Genomic DNA, 23,717 nt, shown 5'->3' on the forward strand with positions numbered 1-23,717 from the left:
CTTGAGTTGTGGTGAGATGGAAGGTGCTACTACTACCGTGACAACTCTTGGATTGCAGTTTAATTCTATCTTAAACACATTATTTCTGTTAAAATGCCATTGTTGTTAACCTGCTTTTGTACATTGTTGAAAATATTTAAGCCTATCAGTTACTTACGCCTTAAATGTGAATCATTTAAGCAGATAATTATTGCTTTTCTCCTTACTACTTGGCTGAGATCAGATACTAAGGAAATAAGAATGTTGGTAGAGGAGAGGTAGTTTTATAATTTACAGCTGTTGTGCAGGATCATACTGGACACCATGGTTAACTTTAGGTGAATTGAATCTAGTTTGCAAAGAGAAGACAACATTTTATGAAAATAATATTTCCTTAGGCAACTTAAAATTAGTAAGTCCAAGAATATTCTTTTAAAGATTTATTTTAATTATCTATTGATTTTTTTTATAAGATGGTTGCAGGAACAGTGCAGATAATATAGCATTTTATTATACAGTCCATTTAAACTAGAGTTTTTAAAAATTAAATTAATACTATTTGTCTGACAACATTTGCATTTTGTCAAGCACTGAGATACATAGTGAGGATACAGTATATTAACTACTTGTGAAAAAAGACTTTGCTACTGTAGCAGAGAAATCAGACATTGGTAGTGATTAGTAAAAACAGTGCTCTGGAATGTTTTATGATAAAACTAGTGCCCCGGTGCACGGATTCATGCACATTGAAAGGAAATTAATTAGAAGGTGGCTGGCGGGGCAGGATTGGGGGAGACGGCATACCCTGGGGCCAACCTGTTGTCCCTCCCTGGCTGGCCGCACCTGAGGCGGTGCCTTGGCTTGAAGGGCATCTGCAGAGTGAGCGGGGTCCCTCTGGGAGGTGGGGTCCCTCGGCCTGGCCTACGGGGATTGGGCCGAAACAGGCTCTCTGACATCCCCTTAGGGGTCCCGGATTGTGAGAGGGTGGTTCTCGGGTGACACACCCCGGAATCGGGTTCCCTCCTCTCTGGTTCCGGGGTGCATCACTCAAGAACCGCCACTGCCAAGTCACCGCAGCTCTCCTGCGTTGAGCATCTGCCCCCTGGTGGTCAGTGCACATCATAGCTACCAGTCAGATGGTCGCTTAGCCTTTTATGTATATAGATTGGTAGACATTTGGCATCAAGTAGGTAGTGTATTTAACTTAACACGTTAAGCGCCAAGCATTTTGTCTTCCTTTCCGTTTAGCCCATGATATCCAGTTTCACCGATACGCTGGTGGCACCAGTGACTGACTGGTCCAGACGGAAAGTAGAGTCAGTCACCTGAGACTGACATGGCGCTTAACGTGTTAAGAGCTTGCTTGACAGGACTCTTAGTTTCAATAATAAAAGTTGTTAGGGCTAAGGAAAGAAGGGCAAGTTAGAGGAAGAGGAAAGAAAAAAGAGGTCAGTTAATAGAGAACATAGAGAAAAAAGGGACCAAAGACAAGAATTCAATTAACTTTTGTGAACAAAGCCTTTCCTCTGAGGAGAAGAAATAAGGTGTTCTAATTCCTTCTTTATTTTAGGAACACTTCTTCAGTGTGGTTTTGTTATATGTGACTTCTATAAGCAAAATACACTAAGAAATTATAAAATGACACTGACTTTTTTTTTTTCCTTGCAGTTAGTCATTTACTGACAAGTTTCCAGTTTCCTATAGAAACTGTCATTACTGAAATTGTCAAAAGAGCTGATACTTCTAAGTTAATTTTAATGAATGATGGGGAGAATTAGTGGATTATTATCAAATTGCTTGTCAGATTTTCTTTTTCCTAAATGTAGCATATACTGTAACTATAATGCTTTATTTAATATCTATTTTTATGGAATCTAAGCATTTTGAAGGAATTTAATTAATGGTCATAAAAGTTTTAAGGGAAGATCAAGAGAAAGCAGTCTTTTTCATCATGCCAATAGTTTTCTAGGGACTTATTAGTATCATACTTATGGAATATTTTTTAAAAAATATATTTTTATTGATTTCAAAGAAGAAGGGAGAGGGAGAGAGAGATAGAAACATCAATGATGAGAATCATTGATTGGCTGCCTCCTGCACGCCCCCTGCTGGGGGGTCCAGCCCACAACCCAGGTATGTGCCCTTGACCAGAATCAAACCTGGGAGGGACCCTTCCGCAGGCCGAGGCTCTATCCACTGAGCCAAACCATCTAGGGCTGGAATAATTTTAAAATTTGTATGCATGGTTGTATCCCTGTTGTTCTGGCAGAGGAGTAAAAGTGTCAACTCCCAGGAACTCTTGTCTCTGGGGAGCAGGGCTTAGGAGGAAGTCTCTGTACCCCCCAGACCTGAAAGCAGGTGTATGGCACACATGTCTGGTTATCACTGCTTATTCTGGAAAATAATTACCTTCCTTATGCCTAAAGAAAATAAATCTCTAAAAAATTTACCACTTAAAATATCTCCAAACAAACTCAGTACTTGGCACTTGTAGGAAAGGGACAGACATACAATAGAAAGTAAAATTGACTCAGTCCCTGACCTTCCAGAGCATATACTTTCAACATATGCTAAAGTTTATGCTTAGAAATATAGTCTATGGTAATCAAAATTGAAACGACTCAGACACAGCGAGCCCAGTGGTGGTTGCCAGAGAAGGGGAGGGGATTTGGGAGACTGGGTGAAAGCGGCGAAGGGATTAAAAGTACAAATTGGTAGTTATAAGATAGTCATGGGAGTGTAAATACAGCATAGGGGAAATAGTCAATAATATTGCAATAATTATGTATGGTGCCAGGTGGGTACTGGAAATATCAGGGGGAATACTTTGTAAAGTATATGATTGTCTAACTTCTGTGCTATACACCTGAGACCAATACAAAATAATACTGAAAGTAAGCTGTACTTGAAAAAAATAAGTAATTAACAAATATATAAAAATAACACAAATAAATATGACTTGGTTCGTTCTATCAATGAATCCCCACTCAGCTAAGTTATATACTGAGTGATAAGTGTAATAGAGATAGTGTAAGATAAAATAGTAGGACTAAGAAGGAAGAGAATGGTAACTTATCCTCACAAAGAGTGTTGTGTCAGGGAAGGTTTCACAGAGAAGGTGAAGCTAATCTACAGTTCAAAGAATAAGGAATTTCTTTGACTAGATAACCAGAGATAGCAGGATATGCTAGAACACAAACAATGCAACAGCATTGTAGGTTGAGAGAACTGCACCTGTTTTTTTTGCTGATGAGAAGGACATGAAATAGAAGGAGAGGCAGGGGCTTTTCCAGACTTAACTCTTGCAGAACAGATGGCCATGGAGGACCATTCAGGATTTTAGACTAGTGAGGTAGTTAATTTTGCAAGTATGTGAAAGAGGAGTGTCTGGAATAGGGAAACCTTTCAGAGGTTATACAGCAAGCATGTCAAACTCAAAGGCTAACACGGGCCAAATATTCAAGATTTAAGTTTATGTGGGCCGCAAAAAAACAAAAGCTTCAATTTTCATAGAAACGTAGGTTTATTTTGATAGAGACATGCTGAATACAAAGGGCTGAAATAAATGAGTAATGGTTAACATAAAATAATAGAATCTACACTAATAAAAGAGAAAGATGCAAATTGACCATATCTTCGCGACACCCACCAACCAATCAGGAGTGAGTATGCAAATCAACCCAACAAAGATGGTGGGTTAATTTGCATACACAGCCGCTCAGGGCCTCTGGGCAGAGTGGGAAGGTGGGAACGGAGTGGAAAGAGGCAGCTCCGGGGCCGGAGCAGAAAGGCGGTGCTGGCAGCCAGGGAAAGGAAGGCCCATTCTTGCACGAATCTTCGTGCATTGGGCTTCTAGTATTTTAATAAAAATTAATGTTTTTTCTTGAACATTAACTTACCAGACACTGAATAACTGCACAAACTAATAAGTGTACAACAAATAAACCTATTTTTCTTGTTCTCCAAAAACGAAATATTTCCTGTTGCACACATCAAACAAGTCAGTCCAAGACTAATGATGTGGCAATTGGCTGCTAAAATATTTGCTGCTAGTATTAGTGGAGAGAAATGGTGCGCCTGCACATAAGGGACATGAATGCAACACGATTATAGTAACGAGTCATTAGTGAACGTTGTAGTTTGTTATTAATAATTATGTATAATAGGATATTGTAAAAATTAAGTTACTACATTTTTATTAAAACGTTTCTTATATACCGTTATATTGGCTGGGCCGCAAAAATATTTGTTGTGGAGCTGCATGTGGCTTGCAGCTTGTGAGTTTCACATGCTTGTTATACAGTAATGGAGGCAATAGTGCTGTGGAAGAGAAAAGGATAGAGTCGGCATTCTGTGGCATTTATACAGAGGGTATAGGAAAAGAATAACTTCACAGTCTCTCTTAGGTTTTTCGCTTTGGTTTTTATAACGTATGTGGGTACATGTACATTTTGGGGATTAATGTAGCAAAGCTTATCAAATACTATAGTTTTACCAAATTCTAAAATTTTGAAATAATTGTAGACTTACAGAAAAGTTATAAAAATAATTCAAAGAATTCCTAATACTTTCACCCCATTTTAGCCAATTGTTAACTCTTTATCACATTTGCTTTTCATAAAGTAATAAATATTATTTTATTTCTGAACCATTTGAGAGTAATTTGTAGACATTATGTCCTTTTGTCCCTGAATACTTCATTGTACATTTTCCCCAAAACAAGCATATTTTCTTATATAATCTATACTAATAAAAGCCTAGGTGGCCCTCGTGCATGACATCACAAGATGGCTGCCACAAGGTGGCCATGCGCACAGCGGAGGCGGGGCCTGAAGGCAGCTCCGCGGGGTGAGGCCTGGGGGTCCCATGGCTCCACACGGCATGGAGGAGGCGGGTCCCGGCGGAGGAGGCAGGTTGCGGCAGGGGAGGGCAGTTGTGGGAGATCAGGCTGGTAGGGGAGGGCAGTTATGGGCGATTGGGCCGGCAGGAGAGGGCAGTTAGGCGTCAATCAGGCTGGCAGGGGAGTGGTTAGGGGGCGATCAGGCTGGCACGCAGAAGCGGTTAGGGGCAATAAGGCAGGCAGGCAGGCAGGCAGGCGAGTGGTTAGGAGCCAGTGGTCCCGGATTGTGAGAAGGATGTCCGACTGCTGGTTTAGGCCCGATCCCTGTGTTGGACATCCCCTGAGGGATGGAGAGGGTGCAGTCTGGGCTAGGTGCAGTCTGGGCTGAGGGACACCCCCCCGCCCCCATGCACGAATTATGTGCACCGGGCCACTAGTCAAAGTATAATCATCAAAGTTAGGATATTAACATTGATGCAATACTGTATCGCCTTTATCTAAATTTTCTGATGTCCTTTTGAGTAAATGAGAATCTTTTTTCCTGGTATAGCATCTAGTCTAGGATCATGTATTACTTTTATTTGTCTTCTTTATTATTCTTTAATCTAGAACATGTTCTTTGTTTTTCTTTATGTTTTGTGATATGACATTTTTGAAGAATACAGGTGAGCGGTTTTGTAGAAGTATTGCACCATTTGAGTTTATCTGGTGTTTCCACCTGATTAGATTCAGATTATGCATTTTCGGCTGGAATGCTACAGCAGTATATCAGTGAGTCATGTCTGGAGGTTCATGTTATTGTTGTTGCAATACTAGTGATGTAAATTCTTATCACTTGGTTATGATGGTGTCCTCCAGGTCTCCCTACTGTAAAATTACTTATTTTTCTTTTATAATTAATAAGTATCTTTTTGGAAGATACATTGAGACTTTGAGACTCTTGATATCCTATTTTTCATAAATGTTTTTTATCCACTAGTTTTAACATATGATGATCTTATATTATTCTGTGCCCTTTGATATGTACTCATAAATTTTTCAGCATGGCCTTATATTCTGGCAAAAGATGGTCAAGAGTCATCTTCTGCTTTCCCCACCCAACTTGGAATACCAGTTTTTCAAGCAGCCCTCATTCTTTTTAGTGGGAATAGTATTTAGAAATATAGATCAAGGCACATATGCTCATTGCTGCTAAGAGGTCATTGAATTTAGGCTCTTTTATTAGTCAGGGTTCTCCAGAGAAGTAGAACCAATAGCCCATATTAGGGGGATTTATTATAAGGAATTGGCTCATGTGGTGTGGAGGCTGGCAAGTCTAGTCTGTAGGGTGGACAGGAGGTAGGAGCCCCAAGGGTAACCAGTGTTCCCGTTCTCAGAACATCAGACAGGATGAGCTTGAGCACAGTCTCCTGGAGAACTCTCTTACCAGGGGAGGGTCAGTCTTTTTGTTCTTCAACTGATTGGATGAGGCTCACCCACGGTATGGAGAGTAATCTGCTTTACTCTACTGATTTTAAAATGTTAATCTCATTCAAAAACACCCTTGCAGAAACATTCAGAATAATGTTTAATCAGATATCTGGCACTCTGGCCTAGTCAAGTTGATATATAAAATTAACCATCAGCGCCTTCTTAGGGGACAGAGTTAGGGGACACACAAACATATCCATACCTATATGTATTAAAAACTATGAGTACATATTAATTTTTCCTTTTTCAACTAGCATTATGGGTTCATTCCAGCCTCCCTCTCTCTTCTTATACAGGGTCAATTTACCTGTATAAGAAGTAGATTTACAGTTGTGAGTACACAAAACAGAGTTTATGCTTGTATTATTGTTTAATTATTGTATTATTTTCCATACGAACAACTGTAACCTACATTTGTCTCATCCTGTATTTGTAATTCCCTTCTTTGACAGAAGTCTGGCTCCCATTAGTATTCACTTTACTTATTTATTTGCTGAGTATTAGAATACACAGAAAGTACTTTAATTCAGAAGTGCTAATCCCTTAACACTATTAAAAAACACAAACCCATTTATTGGAATTCTGTATTTATTTATGCTTTTTATTTTTTGCTTGAAAGTATGTACTAAAAATACTATGTTCAAAAGTCACTTGGGTTTGTTCTCTCTTCCTGCCTCATCCTTTAGTGTAGTTATGGTTGTCATTTGAAATTCCATTAGAGACATTTCTTTCTGTTTGATTTCTGTTTTCTGTTTTTTAACCCTTTCATCCTTGTAAATCTTTGAGTATGTGAAACATTATCATGGTTACAAAAGTCAGAACTACACAGAAAGCAATACTCAGAGAAGTGTTAGTCATCCCTTCCATCTCTTCCACTCCTTTTCCAATCCCCGATGCTTTTCACCCATTTTCCCATACTTCCTCAAGGCAATTAGTCTAGTTTCTCATTTATCTATCTTTTGTTTCTCTCCACAGAATGAGCAGATGAATGTATGTGTGTATCTCCTGTCTCTCTCTCTCTCTCTCTCTCTCTCTCTCTCTCTCTCTCTCTCTCTCTATATATATATATATATATATATATATATACTTTTTCCTCTTTACTGCACAGAAAGTAGACCACTGCAGATCTTTTGCAGTTTGCTTTTTTCACTTAACAAATCATATTATCTCATAGAGATCTTCATTAATTTTTATAGCTGCATGGTACTCTATTGGGTGGATACACAAATTCTTTATTCAGCTACTCTTATCTATGGACATGCAGGTTATTTCCAATTGTATTTTCCAATTCCTGTTATACCACCATAAATAACCTTGTGTAACAAGTATTTATATGTTGTTGAAAGTGTATCTTCCTCCTTATTCTGTATATTTGTGCTTTCTCCTTTTGTTTTTTTCTTCATTACCCTTGTCTATTTTCTTAACTTAAAAAATCAGATGTTAGTTTATAAATTAGATATACTGTTTTGTTTTATTTTAATTCTCCACCTCAATTTTTTTAGATCTATTTTTCTATCCTTCTGTTTTCCTTTGGTTTACCTTGTTCTTTTTGAATTAGGAACTTTCATTACTTACATAAATGTTACAGGTTTTTCCCTTTTCAGTGCATTAAATGTTATTTTAATATCATTTGTTTTAGAAAATGTAATTTGTGTGTGGGTTTTTTTCTGTTTACTACAGTTTAATAGATGTTTTAAAATTTTGAGGAAGAGTGCTTTGATTTTATTTTCTTTGTAATGTTTATTTTTATTAGAATTATCAGTGTTTGTATTATTTCTACTTCATGAAATGTACTGTTGCTTTCTTTAAGAACTACATACGATCACTTTTTTTTGTCAGTATTCAAGTCTACTTTAGAAGAAGGTATGGTTTTTATTATTGGTATAAAGTTTGATATCTATAAGATCTACCTTAATTATGTTTGTCTGTGTTAGTCTTATGTATAAAGTTGTTTTTCTGTATCTTTTTGCATTCCTTGTAGTTTCTGCTTTTTAAAGGTAGTTGTGTTATTTGATAAATCGGTATTCCTGTTATCTTCATTGTGTACTGTAGCTTTTAACATTAAACAGTGTTTCTCTTTGCCACATTCGGTGCTTTTTGACTGTGATTCTTTAGTATCTGGATGACTATTCTTGCTTTCCTTTGCTTCTATTTGCTTGATATGCCTTTGCTTATCCCTTTATTTTTTTAGCCTTTCTGATTTACTTCGTTGTAGGTTATCCCTTGTATATAGCATTTAGTTAGGTTATTTCTTATGAGCCATATTGAAAATCATTTTTGTTTAATGACTTGAATTTGATCTAAATTCTTTCATATTTTTGTTATAAATATTATGTGAATAAAGTTATGTTTTCTTTTGTTTCTTTATGATGTGTTTTCATTTAAAATAATTTTTTTGGATATTTTAGATTTGTTGTTTTTTTGTTATTGGTTTAGTAGCTACTTGTATACTTAAGCCTTTTCAAAATAGCTTCATTTCCTTGTTTTCTTTTTTTTTAAAGATATATATTTTTATTGATTTCATAGATGAAGGGAGAGGGAGAGAGATATAGAAACATCAATGATGAGAATCATTGATTGGCTGCCTCCTGCAAACCCCCTACTAGGGATTGAGCCCACAACCCAGGCATATGCCCTTGACCGGAATCAAACCTGGGACCTTTCAGTCTGCAGGCCGACGCTCTATCCACTGAGCCAAACCGGCTAGGGCTCCTTGTTTTCTTTTCTTTTTTTTTTTTTTAAATATATTTTATTGATTTTTTTACAGAGAGGAAGGGAGAGGAATAGACAGTTAGAAACATCGATGAGAGAGAGACATCGATCAGCTGCCTCCTGCACACCCCCTACTGGGGATGTGCCCGCAACCAAGGTACATGCCCTTGACCGGAATCGAACCCGGGACCCTTTAGCCCGCAGGCCGACGCTCTATCCACTGAGCCAAACCGATCAGGGCCTTGTTTTCTTAATTAACTCTTTCCTTTATGTTAGTTTTAATGGTGTGCTTGAGTCTTACCTATTGCTATTTCAACTATCAATGCGGTTAGTCTATGTTTTTTTCTCTCTTCTCCCATTTTTAGTTGCATTATACATATATACATACATACATATGTATGTACACATACACACACACATATACACACACACAAACACTAGAGGCCCGGTGCATGAAATTTGTGCATGGGTGGGGTCCCTAGGCCTGGCTGGTGCTCAGGGATGATCAGGGCCTTCCGGCTGCCGGCCGGAGCCTTCCCTCCCGCAGCCCCTCCCCATGGCTGGCCCCACCTTCCTGCTGGCCGGGGCCTTCCTGCCAGCTGCTGGCTGCTGGCTGGGGCCTGCTGGACCTGGGCGGGGGCGGATCGCAGGAGGTTGGCCAGTGCCGGGAGGGACCAGGGGAGGTTGGCCGGCCGGGGAGGTTGGCTGTGGGAGCGCACTGACCACCAGGGGGCAGCTCCTGCATTGAGCGCCTGCCCCCTGGTGGTCAGTGCGTGTCATAGTGACTGGTTATTCTGGTCGTTCCGGCATTCTGGTCACTTAGGCTTTTATATTATAGACTAGAGGCCCGGTGCACAAATTCGTGCACGGGTGGGGTCCCTCTGGGTGGCCTGCAGGGATTGGGCTGAAACCGCAGTCCAACACTGCCTGCAGCTCCTACCTGCCGCTCCCGCTCATCCCGGCCCCACTGTGCCTGCTGCGGGCTCGCGCCCAATCAGTCCCATTCAGGAGAGGCTCATGCTGCCGCAGCAGTGCTTGCCAGCCATGAGCCCTGCATCTGGTGCCCTCCCAAGGGGAGTGGCCTTCGGGATCGGGCTGAAACCAACTCTCCGACATCCCCTGAGGGGTCCCGGATTGCGAGAGGGCACAGGCTAGGCTGAGGGTCCTCACTGGTGCATGATTGGGCCAGGGAGGGACCGCGGGAGGGCTCCAGGGCATGTCTGTCCCATCTCGCTCATGCACGTCATAGAGACTTGTCGACTGGTCAACTGTCTGCCTGTCTGTCCCCTGGTGGTCAGTGCACGTCATAGTGAGTGGTTGAGCAGCCTTAGCATATCATTAGCATATTATGCTTTGATTGGTTGTTCGGTTGTTCTGCCGTTTGGTCTATTTGCATATTACCTTTTATTATATAGGATAGTCTTCAAACTTGAACTGCAACTTTGTCTTGCTTTTTGTTCTACAACTAAGTATATTCAATCCCCCTTTTGATTAGTTCTTTGCTGAAGTTTCCCAGTCACCTACTAGTTAGCTATAGTTCAGTTTTTTAAATATTTCTTAAGAAGAGCTCATGGCCACAACTTCCCAAGTTTTTGCATATTTAAGGTTGTTTTTCTATAGCCCTATTACTGAAAAGACAGCTTGGCCAGAAATGAAATCCTTGGTTCACACTTTTTTCCTAGTTTATAATGTGGCCTTGCTTTATATATTGTTTTTGAAAAGTCTGACACCAATGTTTATTTTCTTGCCCTTGTAAGTTATTTGATCCTTTTGCTTAGAATTTTTTATTTTATTTCCCCTTTTATTTTTAAAGTCTAATAATTTTACTTAGAGTTTATTGTAGCAGGTAAATATTCCCTGCTACCTAGTAGATCCTCTCAATATATAGAATTGGATCTTTCGTTTTTTTTTTTTTACTATAGTTTTAAATAGTAGTTTATTTTCCAGTTTTGTTTTTTTTATAGGCACTCCAGTTATGCATAATTATATCTTTATTTATCATTGATTTCAGAAATTTTCTAACTATTTTTACTTCATTGTGTCATTTTCATTCTCTTGGTTTTTTTATGTTTCCCTCAATGCCTTTTATTTTTTACTAGAGGCCCGGTGCATGAAATTTGTGCACTGGAGGGGGTGTCCCTCAGCCTGGCCTGCACCCTCTAATCTGGAACATCTGTCTCACAATCTGGGACCACTGGCTCCTAACTACTTGCCTGCCTGCCTGCCTGATCACCCCCTAACTGCTCCCCTGCTGGCCTGATTGACGCTTAACTGCTCCCTTGCCGGCCTTATTGCCCTCCCCTGCCAGCCTGATTGCCCCCAATTGCCCTTCCCTGCTGCGACCTGCCTCCTCTGCCGGGACCTGCCTCCTCCGCATGAAGCAGCAGAGACGCTAGGACCGGCCTCCGTTGTGCACACGGCCATCTTGTGGTGGCCATCTTGTGACGACATGAGGGCGTGACGCCACCTAGGCTATTATTAGTATACATTTGAATTCTTGACCACCTTGTAATTTAGTCTTCAATTTTGATATGATTTTGTCTTTTTTATTTCTTTTTTTTTAATTAATTTTTATTTTTTATTTTTTATTTATTTTTTTAAATAAATCTTTATTCAGATTATTACAATTATTTATCCTTTTTCCCCCCATAGCTCCCCTCCACCCATTTCCCACCCCACCTTCTGCCCTTACCTCCCCCCCACTGTCCTCATCCATAGGTGTATGATTTTTGTCCAGTCTCTTCATGAACCCCCCATACCCCTTTCCCCCTGAGAATTATCAGTCCACTCCCTTTCTATGCCCCTGATTCTATTATATTCACCAGATTATTCTGTCCCTCAGATTTTTAATTCACTTGATTTTTAGGTTCACTTGTTGATAGATATGTATTTGTTGTTCATAATTTTTATCTTTACTTTTTTCTTCTTCCTCTTCTTTAAGAATACCTTTCAGCATTTCATATAATACTGGTTTGGTGGTGATGAACTCCTTTAGCTTTTTCTTGTCTGTGAAACTCTTTATCTGCCCTTCAGTTCTGAGTGATAGCTTTGCTGGGTAGAGTAATCTTGGTTGTAGGTTCTTGCTATTCATCACATTGAAAATTTCTTGCCACTCCCGTCTGGCCTGCATAGTTTCTGTTGAAAAGTCAGCTGACAGTCGTATGGGTGCTCCCTTGTAGGTAACTAACTGTTTTTCTCTTGCTGCTTTTAATATCCTCTCTTTGTCTTTTGCTCTTGGCATTTTAATTATGATGTGTCTTGGTGTGGTCCTCTTTGGATTCCTTTTGTTTGGGGTTCTGTGCGCTTCCTGGACTTGTAAGTCTATTTCTTTCACCAGGTGGGGGAAGTTTTTGGTGATTATTTCTTCAAATAGGTTTTCAGTATCTTGCTCTCTTTCTTCTGGCACCCCCATAATTCTGATGTTGGTACGCTTGAAGTTGTCCCAGAGTCTTCTTACATTATCTTCAACTTTTTGGATTTTTTTTTTTTTGCTTTTTGCTTTTTCGGTTGAGTGTTTTTTGCTTCTTTGTAATTCAATTCTTTGACTTGATTTTTGTGTTCCTCTTGTCTGTTTTTGGGTCTCTATAATATTTTTTATTTCAGTCAGTGTATGTTTAATTTCTAGTTGGTCCTTTTTCATATCTTCGAGGGTCTCGTTATATTTATCGGCCTTTTCTAGGATATTCTTAAAAAGCCTTATAACCGTGGTTTTGAATTCTATATCCAGTCGTTTCTTTTCCTCCATTTCTTTCGTTTGTGATCTGATTCTTTGAGGCCGCATTTTCACTGCTTCCCTGAGTTGGTAAGGTAGATTTGTGTGCTAGGTTTCCAATATGGCCCAGTGGGTCTGCCTCCCCAGTTAACCTGAGGTGGACACTCTTGGTGCACCCCTTTGTGGACTGTGTGTACAGCCTTGTTGTAATTAAGTCTTGATTGTTGTTGGTATCACTGGGAAGAATTGACCTCCAGGCCAGTTGGCTGTAAGGATCAGCTGTGTCTATGCTGGGAGAAGTTCAGTGCTGGAGACAGCCTTATAGGATTAGACTTGCCAAATTGCAATAGCCTCTGTGCTCAGCTTGGATGGGGTGGAGTCTCAGTCTTGGCTTCCCGTCAGCCTTGCCCTTGCACGCACGTGCGTGCCTTCAGACCTCTGCCTTCCCGGCTCCCGAGTCTCCGCCCGAGAGTCCAGACTCCCCCCACAAGAGCGTGGGTCCCCAGGGGCTCGCCTGGAACTGGGGTTCACTGCAGTCAGAACTGGGGCTCAGTGCATTCAGGAGCCTCTGACTCCCTTCCACTAGGGAAAGCCTGTGGCAACCTCCGCAGCCTTTGTGCGCACTGGCGCGCACGCACTTTCAGTCCTCCGCCTTCCCCAGCTCCCGAGTCTCCGCCCGAGAGTCCAGACTCCCCCCACAAGAGCATGGGTCCCCAGGGGCTCGCCTGGAACTGGGGTTCACTGCAGTCAGAACTGGGGCTCAGTGCAGTCAGGAGCCTCTGACTCCCTTCCACTAGGGAAAGCCTGTGGCAACCTCCGCAGCCTTTGTGCGCACTGGCGCGCACGCACTTTCAGTCCTCCGCCTTCCCCGGCTCCCGAGTCTCCGCCCAAGAGTCCAGATTCCCCCCGTAAGAGCGTGGGTCCCCAGGGGCTCACCTGGAACTTGGGTTCAGTGCAGTCAGAACTGGGGTTCAGTGCGGTCGGGGGCTTCCTTCCCCCTTCCGCCAGAGAAAGTCAGCCAGGCTCTCAGCCACCCTTCCTCTCTGCGCGCACAAAGACCCTTTGCCGTACCTCCAATTCTCTGTGAGCTTTTCTCTTTCCTTCTAGTTGTAGAATTTTCACTCAGCCAGCTTTTCTAAGGTTCTGGATGATGTCCGTTCTGTCCTTTAGTTGTAGTTTTGAAATTGTTGTGCGAGGCAGCAGTTTAGGTGTTTACCTATGCCGCCATCTTGGTTTCTCCTATGTCTTTTTTATTTCTTACCTGAGTTCAGTCACCTCTTCTTTCATTTCTCTTTGCTTTTGTCAATTCTGTTTTTAGGTTTTAAATTCTGGTCCAGGGTGTCTTTATTTGCTTTTTAATCCTCACCTGTTATTGAATTTTTAGAGAGGAAGGGGAGAGCGAGAGAGAAACATCTAATGGTTGCCTCCTGTACCCCCCTACCCCTCATCAGGGACTGAGCCACAACCTAGGAATGTGCCTTGGTGTGAATCAAACCCACAATTTTTTGGTGTATGGGATGATGCTCCAACCAACTGAGCCACCTGGCCAGGGACAGAATTTTTTTTTTTTTTTTTTAATATCCCAATTATTTGTTTAAAAAGATAAAATTAAGTTTGAATGTTACCTTAGGTTTTTTGCTTTGTTGTTTTTTAGGGGGTACATTTCATTCTTCATTGCTCTAATTTCTTTTTTTATATTTTTACGTAGATGAAGATCACTATGCCTTTGCAATTCTGTGAGCAGGGCTGATGTATTAGGGAGCCTTAAGAGAATACTAATTTAAGAGTTCCATCCTCTGTCCCTGTAGCAAAGTCTAGTTTGTTGGGTGTCTTTATTTTCTCTTGTGGGGGAAAGGGTTTTGTCGCCTCTCAGTTTGTTTCAGGGGTTGATAGATATCAAGATAAGATTCCTGGGAGATAGAGGGGTCATAACGTAGCGGTGATTATCTTAGGTCTGGTCCCTTTAACTTTAAGCATTTAGGCCAATGTAATAAGCTTAAACCAAAAGGGGATCTAATGAAAGAATGCTGGCATATCACCCCACACAGAATGGCACCTGGGTCCTCTTAAGGCACTGAAACTAGGGTAAGAATTAAAGCAACTTGTTCAGGGTTTTCAGGTGCTTCACAAACAGTACAGAAGTCTTTAAAAACAGGAAGTGCTGCGTTGGTGCCTCCTAGCTAACTGGTATGCTTTATTCTAGAGGCAGTGGCCACTTCACGAAAGCCCTTTTAAACTTAAGTTATTTTTGTGTAAACAATCACCATAGTTTTTCATTTAAAAATTGACTTTGTATTTGTGTGTTTCTACAAAAAATATTTTTCCTAATTGCTGTTGCCACAGTCTCACTTCTAGAATATAGTATTAGTTGATAACAGAAATAATATTGCCTCAATTATTAGAAATACTTGCTAGCAAAAACTTAACTTTCAACTGTCCAGAAGAATCCCAGTTTCCTCTGTGGTTCTTTTGTGGGTTCTACAAATCAGATAATCTGCCAAGTAAGATGTGGGTGCTAGAGTCAGGAGCCATCTAAATACTGCAGGAAAGTATTTATAGATATTAAAGTGAGAAAGTGATGTGGAGGAGTGGCTGATGGTGAATACTGTAATAACAGTGAAATTGTAATTTCAGAAAATGGAAAAATGTTCATGCTAAATAGTGACTTTTTTCAAGTGTTGAAATATAGATAATGAAAACTCACTTAGACTGTAAATGTAGTAAGGTTAAATAAACCATTGTAAAAGCCAAAAGTTAGAGTTGGCGCAGTATAAGGAAGGCTTTATAAAGTGCCTCTCCATTCATGATGCTGATGGGCCAAGTCTCAAGATGTTTCAGTAAAGGTCCTTGAACCATGTAATTTAATATTCTGTTCAGAGTAATACATGCTTTATTCATAGTGCTTTGTCAAGTTTAAAATTATCTAAGTGTTCTTTTTCCTTTTTCTTTTGCTTCATAATTATTCTGCCCAGTGGCACCTAAATGAGAGAGCTGGCAGGATCATAATAAGGGAATTTATTCAACGAATACATACTGTGCATTGGTCATGTGTCAGGTATTGTCCTAGTGAAACAAATAGACATTCAGAGGACTGAGCCAACACCTACATTAATTTCAGAAATAACTTTTTTTTTTGGCTCTATTGACTATATAGGTAAAGTAGTTTCAAAATTTGGAATAGCCTCTTAAATGTTTATATGTGTTATAGGCAAAACCTTTGGACTGTGTCAAATAATATGATACTTAATTTATTCTTTACCTAAGAGATCTGCCTGATTTTCTGACCAACCAGTACATCACAGTGAATGAGTATGGTGGACATAAACTTCATAAACTTTTGCTTGCCTTAGTAATTTAATCACTTAAAGAGTAGAATATGGTGATAGTGATAGTGAGAGGGTGACTGCTGAGAAAATGACTCCAGTCACAAAGTGAAAAGTCCTAAGGAGACGGAGTAAAAGTGTCTTTTTATCATCTGACTAGTGTTCCGGTGCACGGATTCATGCACATTGAAAGGAAATTAATTAAAATAAATAGGTTAATATCGCTACTCACATCTTGCTAATGAAAAGAAAATTGGATTCTACTGAGTCTCCTATCTACCTACTCCAGGACTTCTGTAGGGATCAAATGAGATGAGGCATGAGAAAATGCATCACAAACATTTGGTTAAACTGTAAAATGTTTGCACCTGGCTATAAAGCAAGTTGGGTTCCTGGGCTGAAGGATCTCCAAGGAGGCTAGTTGTTAGGGAGAGGAAGCCAGGGCGTTGCTATGTGACGTCATTACCCAGCACCCACAGCGACTGTTTCTGGGCTGGGCTGGGCTGTGGGCTGCATTTTGCACCATGTGGTCTTGGCAGCCTTGGCTGCGATTTGGTGGGCTGTCGTTCACCTGTGTCCCACTTGGGGGAATCCAAGTGTTGGTTTGTCGGCACCACGTCCGTGGTGCTGTTTATTTTCAAATGGCTGCATCATGGCAGCTCCTGCATTGAGTGTCTTCCCCCTGATGGTCAGTGCATGTCATAGCTACCAGTCAGGCAGACACTTAGCCTTTTATATATATAGACTAGAGGCTCGGTGCACGAAACTCATGCACGGGGGGGTGGGGGGGGTAGAGGAGGGTCCCCTCAGCCCAGCCTGCACCCTCTCCAATCCAGGACATCCCTCTCACAATCCTGGACTGCTGGCTCCTAACCACTCACCTGCCTGCCTACCTGATCACCCCTAACTGCTCCCCCTGCCAGCCTGATCGCCCCTAACTGCTCCCCCTGCCAGCCTGATCACCCCTAGCTGTCTGCCTCTGTCTGCTGGCCTGATCGCCCCTCACCGCCCTCCCTGCTGGCCTGGTCGCCCCTAACTGCCTCTGCCTGCTGGCCTGATCGTCCCCAATTGCCCCCCCCCCCCCGCCCCCTGCCGGCCTGGTCGCCCCATGCAGCCTGCTGCTTGGTCATTTGGTCACCCCTCACTAACCCCCCTGGCGGCCTGGTCACCCCACGCAGCCTGTTCAGTCATCCGTTCGGTTGCGACGGTCGCTTAGGCCATATATATATATATATATATATATATATATATATATATATATATATGTGTGTGTGTGTGTGTGTGTGTATATATATATATATATATATTATTGCATTTCTCAGAATTGCCCTCCCCTTCTCTGCAGTCTTACATGGGGACCAAATACTCAGATCTCTCTTCATAAAGAATTTTTGAATATGATGGTGAATATGTGAATTTTTAAAAATTATGTGTAGTGTGTTTTCTCTCCTTGATTTTGAAATAAAGAAAATATTGCTAAGTATGAAAATAAAAGGATTATAGCTTTCTCTTTTTAGAGTATTGGTCTGTTTAAAGATCTAGTCTTAGTTTTACCATGGATGTTTTCAAACATGCAAACGCAGAGAGAACAGTAAAATGAACCATTGTTTACCTGTCATAAACTTTCAACAATTATCAGCACGTGGCCAATTCAGTTCCATGAATATCCCTCTACCCCTTTATTGATATAAATACCAGACATGCTTCATTTTAAAATACTAAACTATATGTCACTAAAAGATTAGGAACTCTTTTTAACAAACAGCCTTAATGTTATTATATCTAAAAAATGAACAATTCTATTTGAGAGATTTTAAAGACCTTTATTATTCATGTTATAATAAATAGGTTACTTTATTAAACAAAAGCATGAGGAGTAATATAATTTAAGTCTCGGACTCTGCCTTAGGACTCTGCCAGTTTTGCTACTTAGGAGCTGTATGACCTTGGGCAGGTTAACCTCTCCTCATCTCAGGTACCTGTTGCCTCAGCTGGTAAGTGGTAACAGTAATTCTAACCACATGGGATTGTTGTGTGTTATAAATGAAACAGTGCACATGAAGTGATTTATACACAGAACATTCTCAATAATATAGTTATTGCTATTATTTTTATTTGGAGGTCCAAGTAAATAAACAGATAACTAATTTTTGAGGTTCCACCTTTTATTCTAGTATAGATAATGTTTCCAAAGTGATTTACATACAGTGACCCTCTAAGCCAGAGGTGGGGAACCTTTTATATGCCAAGGACCATGTGGGTATTTATAAAATCATGCAAGGGCCATACAAAATTATCAACTTAAAAATTAGCCTGTTATATTTGGTCACACATTTAACTAACTCACCCCTAATGCCTTGGCAGGGCCAGACCAAATGATTTCTCAGGCTTTATGTGGCCCGCAGGCTGGACTTTCCCCACCCCTGCCTGTGCCTTTGATTTTTAGGGAATGCAGAACAGTCTTAAGTATTCTTTTAATTCAAAGGCACATTTTGTACTTTTTTCAAAAGCAAACTTGATTTGCCTTAAACATGATATTATTGAAAAGAATAAATATTTAACCTATAATAAAATTTTGGATGTCTGTATGTGTTGGTGTGAAAACTTTGTGATACCCTAAGATACTTATTTATAGACCTCTCTATGGGTTAAAAACAAAAAGCAACTCTAAGTTGCCTTTGTAGTAGCAATTTATTTAGTGATAGTGTTTGGGCATTTATGAACATAAAAATATTAACATTATTGCTTATATTCTCTTTTCTTCACGCTTTAATTTTTTTTTAAAATTTTTGTTTTACTTCATCCAGAATGCACAGTGTCAAAAGAAATTTATCCTTGCAGCTGAAGTTCTTTCATAGCAATGCGTTCTAATTATAGTGGAAGTCAGGGGGATAAATTGCTCAGCATATGCAATTCATTTACCAGAGTTTATGGAACATGTTGCTTACGTACTTTCAGTTTTTAGTTTTTAATACTTAAAGTACACAACATTTTTATCCAGATTTTCCTGATTTACAAAATAGGCAATTCTGTTTATTTTTAAAATTATTTTTTGACAGCTTTATTGAAATAAAATTTATATGCTATAAGATTCACTCGTTTTAATTGTACAGTTCAGTGATTTTTAGATTTATAGAATCATCACAATTTTATCTCACATTTCCATCACCCCCAAAAAGAATCCTTGTACCCATTACTGTATAATTTTATATATATGGATATGTAGAGTGAAGAACCTACTTAGCAACTAGTGATTAACATTGAGTATGTGTGCTCATTTGCTTGTTTTAATCTCTAAGAATGCTCTTTATAACAACAGTTGAATTTAAGGACAGTATTTCTTCTGGAAAACAAGGTTAAGGAGCCCACAGTCTGATTTTGTTCTTTGCTATTATGTGTTTACATGATATAGACTTAGAGATGATTTAGTTAGCCTTAGGCTATCCTAATGGGTTTTCACTGTTTGTTATAAATGCTCTATGAAGAACCTAACTAAATTTTCCAAATAAACTGGTTGATTTATACTTGCTGAGAGAGGAGTTCCAGTGCACCCATTCATATCATCAATTACAGTCTCTTATGAATTGTACTTTGCCCAGTCTTATTAAAAGGCCTGCAGTTCTCTTTTCCTGCTGCTCAATACATCCTCTGCTGCTCAACATATCCTCTGCTGCCCTCTACTGGCTGCCCATTGATAGCACCCATTGATGTCCATCTTACCACCATCCATGGACCTCCCTTTTGCCAGCATCCAGCAGTTAAGTAGCTGTTGGATCTGTGGGAGGCTGTCCCAGTAGAAAGAAGCTGGGAGGAGCTGCTTTTAAGGAAAATCATGTATATGTGATCCTGTGATTGCACCACAGATGTTGATATCCAGGTAGTTGTGATAATGTTAGGATTTAAAGGGTAAGTGTTTTGCTTCACTGTTTGTTTAATATATTTCTTTATTTATCTATCCATTTATCAGATATCTTTTTAATGCCTTACCTAACCTTGCCTCAGTCTAATAGTTCTTATTATAGATTTGTTAAATGAGTGAACAAGTGAATAAATCTCTATATATAAAAGTCTAAGTGACTGAACTACTGGTCGACCGGTCGCTATGACATGCACTGACCACCAGGGGACAGACGCTCAACGCACAGGATCGGGCTCCCTCCTGTCTGGATTGGGCCTGTGGGGATCAGGCTCCCTCCTGTCTGGATCGGGCCTACGGTGATCGGGGCAAAACCGGCTATCCGACATCCCCCAAGGGGTCCCGGATTGTGAGAGGGCACAGGCCAGGCCGAGGGACTCTAGTACAGTGGTCGGCAAACTGCGGCTCACGAGCCACATTTTGCCGCTCTGTGGACTAATGAGTTTGCCGACCACTGCTCTAGTACAAAGATAACTTAAGACTTGGTCTCTGCTCTTGGGGAGACAAGATGCAAATTTAACTACTTGTTTGCTCCAATTTTCCTCTTTTTAACTCTGCAAGATCTTGGAAAGATGCTTAAAGAAAATGGATACAAATATCAGTTGAAACTTAGTCTCCCTATATTTCTAGTTCACAGAATTCATTATCCCTAACTTTAGTAAAAAGGGCTCTGTTTTAGGTTGGATTTATTTTGCACCTAGGAATGATATTAATTTGCTTCGGTGTCTTTTATTTTCGGTTAAAGGTAACATGCAGTTATGGTTGCACATTTTTCTTTATAGTCACCAGTCTCTAAAGCATCATCTACTATACACTCTGACTTTCTGCCTCTTCTTATTTAATAAACGTGACTTAAAATAAGTCATTTTAAATGACCATATATGAAATCTGACATGTTTATGGTAAACATGTAGTGAATTGTTTAATTTTTCCATTTCTTGGCCTGTTTCACCTGGCAGGTTTTTAAAAAAATCAACCAGTTAATAAGCAGTTCTCTTGTTTCTAGATGTCACAGGTCTGTGAGTTCAAATTACTTTTATAATAATTCTTAGGTATTATTTGCCCTTTTCACTGTGTTGGCATTTGCACTTGATGATTTAAAAGAAATGGTGGGTAAAAGTGCTGGTGCCTTACCATGAATCAAGGCAGTGCCACACACACACACACACATGCATTCTCTAGATATTTTAATTTTGCATATAGTCTAGAACTCCATTTGTTTACTTGGCCAGAAGTCACTGGATATTTTCTGAGCTGTTTTATTGGAAGGCTGATAGCATGATGTGAGAACATTGTTACTGGAACCAGATTGCTTGGGTGGAAATCCTAACTTCCCCACCTACTAGCTGTGAGTTGTTAGGCAGCATTTAATCTCTTTAAGCTCCAGTTAACTCTTCTGCAAAATGGGGATAGTAAGAGTACTTACCTTATAGAAATGTGAGGATTAAATAAATTAATAGAAATAAATCACTTAGGATAATGCATGCCTTTCAGTAAACAGTTAATAGTGGTTAATCCTCATAATCATTATTATCATTATAAACTTTTCACATTTGGTCTCTGACAAGCTGGTCACAGGAGAAGGGCCAGTAGATGTAAACCTGAGCTGTCTGGTTCTTGTAGAGCTGGATTACAAACTCACCAGGTCAAGATACTGATCTGGAAGCATGAAATGTTACTGGTTTTAGATTAATGTAAAATGTAAGCTTTTCCCTTATACTTTCTACTAATTTTATGTTAGTCTGGGATGATGTAGAACAAAATGAATGAATAAATTGCAAACAAATATTCAAGGATAAAACTTGGTTAAGAATATATTGCATTTAGTTTGATAGTGTATGTTTTTTGTATATAAGTGCAAGTAATAGTCTTTTGTTGTGTACACAAAAGCTATAAAATAATATACTTGTATAATAGTCTTGTTTATTTGTCATTATCTGACAAATATTGATTACATTGTTTCCCTTAATATGTGCGATTTTTTTTTTCAGGGCAGGGCTGTGACTTTAGTTTTTAGCTCCAGTTGATAGCACAGTGCCTAAAGTGGCATAGGATCATAGCAGGTATTTGCTGAATAAGTAATATGCTTTCATATAGAAGAGTCATATTTTCTACTCTGCTAGAAAATTATTCTTAACAGAGTATGCTTTCTGGTGACTATCCTATATAATAAAAGCCTAATATGCTAAGTGTTCGGTTGTCCAGTCAACCATCAAAGCATAATATGCTAATGATACGTTAAGGCCTGCTCAGCCGTTTGCTCTGATGTGTACTGACCACCAGGGGGCAGACAGTCAACCAGTCGCTATGATGTGCACTGACCACCAGGGGGCAGATGCTCCAACTGGTAGGTTAGCTTGCTGCTGGGGTCTGGCTGATTGGGACTGAGCAAGATGGGCCGGATACGCCCAGGAGCCCTCCCGTGTTCCTTCCCCGGCTGGCCAGCCTCCTGTGTCCCTCCCTGGCCCTGATTGTGCACCGGTGGGGTCCCTGGTCCTGGCCTGCATCCTCATGCAATCCGGGACCCCTTAGGGGATGTTGGAGAGCCGGTTTCTATCTGATCCCGCAACCAGGCTGAGGGACCCCACTGGTGCACGAATTTGTGCTCCGGGTCTCTAGTAATTAATAATACTCTATTGCACATTTGACAGTTGCTAAGAGAGTAAATCTTAAATGTTCTCATCACAGGAAAATAAATTTTTGTAGCTCTGTATGTGACAGATGTTAAGTAGACTTATTGTAGTGATCACTTTGCCCTATATACAAATATTAAATCAATATATTGTACACCTAAAACTAATATAATGTTATATGTCAATTACATCTCAGTTAAAAAAAAAAGGGCTAAAATATTTAAAAAAGAGAGCGTATATTTTTACTAAATATAATGCAATTTCATGGTGTACTCCAAGGAACTGTTACTATATGTTATAAATGGTAGGTGGGTGTGAGGTGGGAACGGGAAAGGAGGGATAAAATATGATGGAGAATACTCTCTCAGACATGAAATTAAATATAGATGGATAATATAGTTGAATGTTTGATTTTCTTATATTGTTTTAAAGGTTCCGCTCGCCTTGAAATCCTTTTTTGGTAGTAAACAGAGCTGGCCAAGCCTTCAGATGCCTGCCATGCTAAAGCTCCCTTTTAAGGGAAACTATCTTGTTCCTTAGCCCTTGTTGGATGGATGGTGACTCTTTGTATTTAGCCATAACCCCAGGTCGTGGCCAAGTGGACACTAGAAAACCAAACCACGAACATTAACTTATGACTTGGTACAAAGCGATCTACTGGGCTAATCATATTTTCCCCTGGATAATTTAAAAATACAAAATGTGGAGAGCTGGAGATAGTTTACAATGGAGGGCAAAAATTGAAACAGTGCATTAAGGAATATCTTGAGGTAAACACGAGGGAAAGATGTGTTACTATGTATTATGGAGAAACAAAAAAATATGAGAAATCCAAGAAAGCCATTTAATGGTGAAACTTAAAGAATTGTGTATTTGGAATTAAGTTATATAATTAATAAGGAGACCAGTAGAAAGATGACTACCTGTTTGATTAATTGATTCATTTTTTTTTTATTTCAACAGATTAGTTTATTGAGTTACCACAATGTACCAGACACTATTCTAGCCCAAGAGGTTTGCTCTGAAAAAACAGAGAAGCCAGTGATTCTCAACTGGCTGTAACTTTGCCTGCCAGAGAATGTTTGACAGTATTTAGAGACATTTTGGTTGTCACAACCTGAAACGGGCAGTG

General features: G+C 39.9%; 1 protein-coding gene across 1 annotated transcript in view; it reads left to right on the forward strand.

Annotated features, from left to right (window-relative positions):
* Positions 1-23,717, forward strand: part of SESTD1 (SEC14 and spectrin domain containing 1) — a 106,562-nt gene that overhangs the window by 16,262 nt on the left and 66,583 nt on the right. The gene's annotated exons all lie outside the window — the stretch shown is intronic.

The sequence above is a fragment of the Plecotus auritus genome (genome assembly GCF_963455305.1).
Source record: "Plecotus auritus genome assembly, chromosome: 5".
Classification (NCBI taxonomy): Eukaryota; Metazoa; Chordata; class Mammalia; order Chiroptera; family Vespertilionidae; genus Plecotus; species Plecotus auritus.